This window comes from Ceratotherium simum, chromosome 3 (assembly GCF_057802395.1).
Source record: "Ceratotherium simum simum isolate JZ-2026a chromosome 3, ASM5780239v1, whole genome shotgun sequence".
Lineage (NCBI taxonomy): Eukaryota > Metazoa > Chordata > Mammalia > Perissodactyla > Rhinocerotidae > Ceratotherium > Ceratotherium simum.
The window spans coordinates 37,948,767-37,955,848 of NC_141902.1; positions in this window are offsets into that span (position 1 = coordinate 37,948,767).

Consider the following 7,082-nt stretch of genomic DNA (forward strand, 5'->3'; position numbering starts at 1 on the left):
GCTAGGGGCTCTGGTTCTAACATTTCCCATTCCCATCCTTTGCAAATGGGCAGCGTGAGTGAAGAGCTCCTAGGGTCCTGGAGGTAGGGCAAGTCTTTCTATCCCAAGATGGTTAGTTGGGGACGTTCATTGTTTGGGATGATTGAAGTATTCAAATTGGTCAGTGTGTCCAGTGATAATATGTCCAGAGTTGTCAGCTTCTAGGTGATTAGTGAGTCTGAGCTGGTTGTGTGTCAAGCTGGTTCATATGGTTCATTTATTGAGTCCAATCAAGTTTTTCAGCTGTTCCTCTGAATTTCTCCTGTATTTGGATAAAAATCTGCTCTTTGGATTGGGAGTGTGTCCAAGGCCAGCCCTCGCTGAGATAGGTGTGAAGATTTCCGCCATCTTCTGCTACGACCTAGATTCCCATTACCCCAGCAATGTCTCTACCCCAGGAAGGTGGAGAGTTGAAGGCTGTCTTTTCCTTTCCTTCTGGCCTCTGGAGGCCTTTGCTGAGTTAGGACTGATAGGAAGCAGCTACACCTGTCACAAATCCCTTCTATAAATATCCTGGATTAGAGTCTTCTCTGTGGCAATTGCTAGCTGCAATTAACCTCTTTGAGCTTTACTTTTCTTCATCTGTAAAACAATAGTAGTACTTAATCATAGCTTTAGTGAGGGTTAAATAAGCTCATGCATATAAAGTGCTGCAAAAAGTAAATACCCAAAAATGGTAGCTAGTACCTTATATAACATATACATACATATATTTTTAATACATAGTTATGTTTCCCAAGGTTCAGCTGGGCTTAGTTTTCATGGGAAAACTGGATGCTTATGAGTTTATTGCATGTGAAATTATTGAGCTCCACATCAGATTGAATCTTAAGGAATCATAGCTAAATTGTATTCAGCTGAACCTTGGGGAAACATACTTGTGGAAAGGTGTTCATTTATTTACAATGCATGTCTGCTACCCAAGGACTCCTTCCATTTTGTCAGAGTACTAGGGAAGTTGAATTAGCGAGCAGCAGATTAGATTGCTTGATACACATCATCTATATAGTATTCTTATTTTAAAAAATGTTTAACCTGGGGCTGGCCCGGTGCCGTAGTGGTTAAGTTCAGCATGCTCCACTTCAGCCACCCAGGGTTCGCGGGTTCGGATCCTGGGCGCGGATCTACACCACTCATCAAGCCATACTGTGGCAGTGACCCACATACAAAATAGAGGAAGATTGGCACAGATGTTAGCTCAGGGCCACTCTTCCTCAAGCAAAAAGAGGAGGATTGGCAACAGGTGTTAGCTCAAGGCCACTCTTCCTCAACAACAACAACAAAAAGTTTAACCTGAATCTAATCATGAGGAAGTAAGTAACCAAATCCAGACTGTGGGACATTCTCTAGACAACTGGCTTGGACTCTTCAAAAATGTCAACGTCATGAAATCAAAACAAAACAAAAAGGCAGGGGAACTCTCCTAGATGAGAGGAGACTAAAGAGACTTAAAAGGCAATGCTTGATCCTTGATTGAATCCTGTATTGAAAAACAAAACCTATAAAGGACATTTTGGGGACACTTGGAAATTTGAATACAAACTATATACTAGATAATATTCTTGTATCAATGTTAAATTTCTTGGGTGTGATAACTGTATTATGGTCATATAAGAGAATGTCTTTATTAGGAAATACATGTCTGCAACTTAGTTTCAAATGGCTTTTTCAAAGTATATATGTGTGTTGGGCAGGCCTCGTGGCTTAGCAGTTAAGTGTGCGTGCTCCACTACATCTCCTTCTCTGACTCTGACATTCTGCCTCCCTCTTATAAGGACCTAAGGGAGGCAGAATGTCAGAGTCAGAGAAGGAGATGTGATGATGGAAGCAGAGGTCAGAGTGATTGTTGGCTTTGAAGATGGAACCAAAGGATGCAGATGCCTCTATTTTTATTTTTTGCTGAGGAAGATTCGCCCTGAGCTAACATCCGTTGCCAATCTTCCTCTTTTTTTTTTTCCTTGAGGAAGATCAGCCCTGAGCTAACATCTGTGCCCATCTTCCCCCACTTTGTATGTGGGATGCTTCCACAGCATGGCTGATGAGTGGAGTAGGTCCGTGCCCAGGATCTGAACATGTGAACCCAGGCCACCGAAGCAGAGCATGCAGAACTTGAACTACTCAGCCATGGGGCCAGCCCCTGCAGATGTCTCGAGAAACTGGAAAAGGCAAGGAAACAGATTCTCTCCTAGGACCTCTAGAGGGAACATAATTCTGCCAACACCTTGATTTTAGGCCAGTGAAACCCATTTTGGAATTCTGACATCCAGAACTGTAAGATACTACATTTTTGTTGCTTTAAGCCACTAAATTTGTGGTAATTTGTTACAGTAGCAATAGGAAACTTAGACAGTGGGATAACTATTCTGTTCCATTGACCCATCATTTTTGTACAAGTACTTTTTAATTATTGTAGTTTTATAATATGTTTTAATATTTGGCTGGTTCAGGCTCTATTATATCAGGATTTACCTGGCTCTTCTTGCTTTTTATTTTACCATATAAAGGTGAGAACTAGTTTGTTCAATTCCAAAAAAAAATCTTGTTGACATTTTACTGAGATCATGTTATATTAAATTTAAAGATAACTAACGGAGAACTGATATGTTTAAGATGCTGACTCTTCCAAAACAAGTAGATAGGATGCTTTTCTGTTTTGTTTCCTTCTTTTCTTTATTTATTTGGTGAGGAAGATTAGCCCTGAGCTAAAATCTGTTGCCAATCCTCCTCTTTTTGCTGAGGAAGATTGGCCCTGGGCTAACATCCGTGGCCATCTTCCTCTACTTTATATGTGAGAGGCCTGCCACAGCATGGCTTGGTAAGTGCTGCATAGGTCAGCACCTGGGATCCAAACCAGCGAACCCGAGGTCATCGAAGCGGAGTGCGCCAACTTAACCACTACACCACCAGGCCAGCCCCTTGTGTCCTTCTTTAATATCTCAAAGTTTCCTTCTCACAGGATGTGCACTTTCCTTGTAAGTTTATTCCAAGGCATTTAATATTTTTGTTACCATTTTAAATTATCATCATAAAGTCAAAACAAATTCATACCAAAAATTCAAACAATACATAAAGAATATAGATGAGGTGCTGGCCCGGTGGCCAAGTGGTTAAGTTCACGTGTTCTGCTTCGGTGGCCCAGGGTTTGCCAGTTCGGATCCTGGGCGAGGAACTACTCACCACTCATCAAACCATGCTGAGGCGGCACCCCACATAGAAGAGCTACAACTGTACAACTATGATACACAACTACATACTGGGGCTTTGGGGAGAAAAAAGGAAAAAAGAGGAAGATTGGCAACAGATGTTAGCACAGGGCCAATCTTCCTCAAAAAAATTAAATTAAAAAAAACTGATACAGATAAAGGCAAAGTCATCCAAAATCTTACTAGTGAGCATCCTTCCACAAACTAGGTTCTCTTAGGCATAAAGAAGGGCAACGACTGTTGGGTAGGCAACCAACAGTGATTGCCACAAAGCCCATTGAGATTTCTATTGGGAATTCTCTGATTTTGGAGAATTTTCAACTTTATAATGTTGAGCCTCCTCTGGGAACACAGTTTCAGAGATTTCTCCATATAGGTCCTGAACATTTCTTTCTTTTTTTTTTTTTTGTGAGGAAGATCAGCCCTGAGCTAACATCCATGCCAATCTTCCTCTTTTTGCTGAGGAAGACCGGCTCTGAGCTAACATCTATTGCCCATCCTCCTCATTTTTTTCCCCTTTTTCTCCCCAAAGCCCTAGTAGATAGTTGTATGTCATGGTTGCACATCATTCTAGTTGCTGTATGTGGGACGCTGCCTCAGCATGGCCGGACAAGTGGCACACTGGTGCGCGCCCAGGATCCGAACCCGGGCCGCCAGTAGCGGAGCGTGTGCACTTAACCACTAAGCCATGGGGCCAGCCCCTGAACATTTCCAAAAGTTTATTCGTAGAAATGGTTTTTGTTGCTACTGTGAATGGGATCTTTTTTTCCCTACATTGTCTAATTAGTTATTGTCAGCAGTTAATAAAGCTCTGATCTTTTTGTATTTTGTAATTAGTTACACTAATGTATTCTCTTATTGTCCTTTAAACTATCCAGGTATATAATCATATCTGTAAATTTTTTCCAACATTTACATCTTTTATTATTTTTTATTACTTCATTCTCTTATTATTATACTTAGTGGCACTTCCTGAAAAATAGTAAATAACAGAGGCAATAGACAATTTTGTTCTTGATTTTTTTTTTTTTTTTTTGGTGAGGAGATCAGCCCTGAGCTAACATCTGCCAATCCTCCTCTTTTTTTTTTTTTTTTGCTGAGGAAGACGGCCCTGGGCTAACATCTGTGCCTATCTTCCTCCACTTTATATGGGACGCCGCCACAGCATGGCTTACCAAGCAGTGCATCGGTGCGCGCCTGGGATCCGAACCAGCGAACCCCAGGCCGCCACAGCGGAGCACGCGCACTTAACCGCTTGCGCCACCGGGCCGGCCCTGCTCTTGATTTTAATGAAAATGTTTCTAACATGTCACGGTAAGCAGATGACAGCAGCTTGTTTGGGACATCTATTTTTTTCTTGATCCTGTTAGGGAAACATCTAATTCCTTTTTAACTTTTTTGCCCTCATCAGGAATTTATGTTGAATTTTATTGAATGCATTTTCAATATGATGAAATTAACCACACGGTTTTTCTTCTTGACCTATTAATATGGTCAATTATAATAACAGACTTCCTAATATTTTTTTTTTAAGATTTTTATTTATTTATTTTTTCCCTCCAAAGCCCCAGTAGATAGTTGCATGTCATAGTTGCACATTCTTCTAGTTGCTGTATGTGCTGCACTCGGCCTCGGCACGGCCAGAGAAGCGGTGCCTTGGTGCGCGCCCGGGATCCCAACCCCGGCGGCCAGCAGCGGAGCACGCGCACTTAACCGCTACGCCACGGGGCCGGCCCCAGACTTCCTAATACTGAATCATCCTTGCACTACTCAAATGGATCACTTGGATGTGACACTGGCTTTCCCTTTCTATGCTCCAGGCTGACTATGCCAATGAGATTATATATATATATACATATATATATACATATTTTTTTTTTTTGAGGAATATTGGCCCTGAGCTAACATCTGTTGCCAATCTTCCTCTTTTTCTTTTTTCTCTCCAAAGCCCCAGTACCTAGTTGTATATCCTAGTTGTAGGTCCTTCTAGTTCTGTGTGGGACACTGCCTCGGCATGGCTTGATGAGCGGTGAGTAGGTCCGTGCCCAGGATCGGAACTGGTGAATCCCGGGCTGCTGAGGCAGAACACACAAACTTAACCACTAGGGCCCAGAGATTATTATTTTTCTTGAGACAAAAGATTAGGTTTCTGCTGATTAAGTTTTGATCTTATTAGAGGTTGTCTCCTTGAGATTTCAGATAGATCACTTAGATTATAATTTAGGATATATCCAAAACTTATCAATTACACATTTATCAACATTCTCATGGATTGCTAATTTAACTGTCAGCAAAAAATCTAGTTTGTCTTATTTTCAGTTCTTAGCGGGTTATTGGAGGAAAGGAACAGAAAACTACTCAAATTGGTTTAAGTAGAAAAAAATGGAAGGGAGATTTATTGGAATGTAGAGGTATCTCACAGACTTCAAGAGCAGTAAGTGCTGCCAGGCCTCTGAGAAACTGGAAAGGAGATCTGGAAAGCAGTCAGAATTTAAAACTGTTTCTCTCTGTCTCAGACTCTCTCCCAATTTTTCAGTCTCTCAATTTCTTAATCTTTCTGCAGATGGGACTTCTCTGGTTTGACATCTACACAGACACATAAATTTCATTAAAAGGAAAGGTCAAAGTCATACGACATCACTCAGCCAAGAGGAGCTGTGGGTTTGCAGATGCTCTCAGGAGGAGGGTGTGTGAAGAACGGGACGTAAATGTGGGTATATTTGGTATGGAAAGCAATTCACTATTATCCCCAGGTACTATCTGTAATGACTAAGTTAGGGTGATTCTACCTCCAGAATGCTTTTTGAACTTGTTCTTTCTGGCATTGCTCTAATTCAAGCCTTCATCTCTTGCCTGAAATATTGCCAAGAGCTTCCTGACAGTTTTTGCTGTCTTGACTCTCACTCTCCCGAAATCTATCCTTCATTGCCACGTGATAATGGTGTGAGGATTAAATAAAAACTTTATGAACTTTGAAGTATATAAAGTATTTCTCCACAAATATAAAGTATTGGTGGAGAAAAAAGTAGATCTAACCACATGACTCGTCTGCTTAAAATTTTTCAATGATTTCCCCATTACCTAAATAAAGACAAAGCTCCATACTCGGTCTTAAGCCTCTTCATAGCCTGAACTAAACGTAACTTTCCAGTCTCAGCACCTCTTACGACACTTTTCCTCCCTCATCAGACAATACTATTCCTTGACCATGTCGTTAATGTCCATGCCCACACTGCTCTGTTTATGTCTGCTCTCTCTTCCTCGCCTGGGAAACCCTATTGACTCTTTAAAATCGGAATCACAGGTCAAACTTTCTAGTAAACCATAAGGTTTACCCTCTCACAATCAATGCCTCTTTCCTCTGGAGTCCTGCAAATCTTCAGTAATGTACCACAGCTTGACTAATACTTCAGCCATTTCTTTCTTCCCTCCACTAGCTCTATTTCCCAGTTTAATCCATCTGCTCGAGTGTCCTCAGCTCCACCGCCTGCAGGGGCCTGGAAAGCGCCCGGCTCTGGCAATTTGACTGAACCGGAGGCTCACAGCTATCTGAAGTGCCAAAAGCTCACGTTTAGAAACTTCAGAAGCAAATCAAGAACAGCTCTCCAGAGCCACGCTATTTCCCAGGAGGGCTAAGGAGCTACAGTCGCGGCGTCCGCCGGCGGTGCATACTGGGAGATGTAATCTCGGGCCAACCCCACTACCTCTTGGGAGTTGTAGTCCTCGATCTGGTAAGGAGAAGAAAGCTGCAACTCCCAAATTTTGAATTAGCCCTTAGGAGGAAAAGGAAGAGGGCAATCCATAATACCATGCAAGGTCAAGTTCCGTTGACCCATCTCT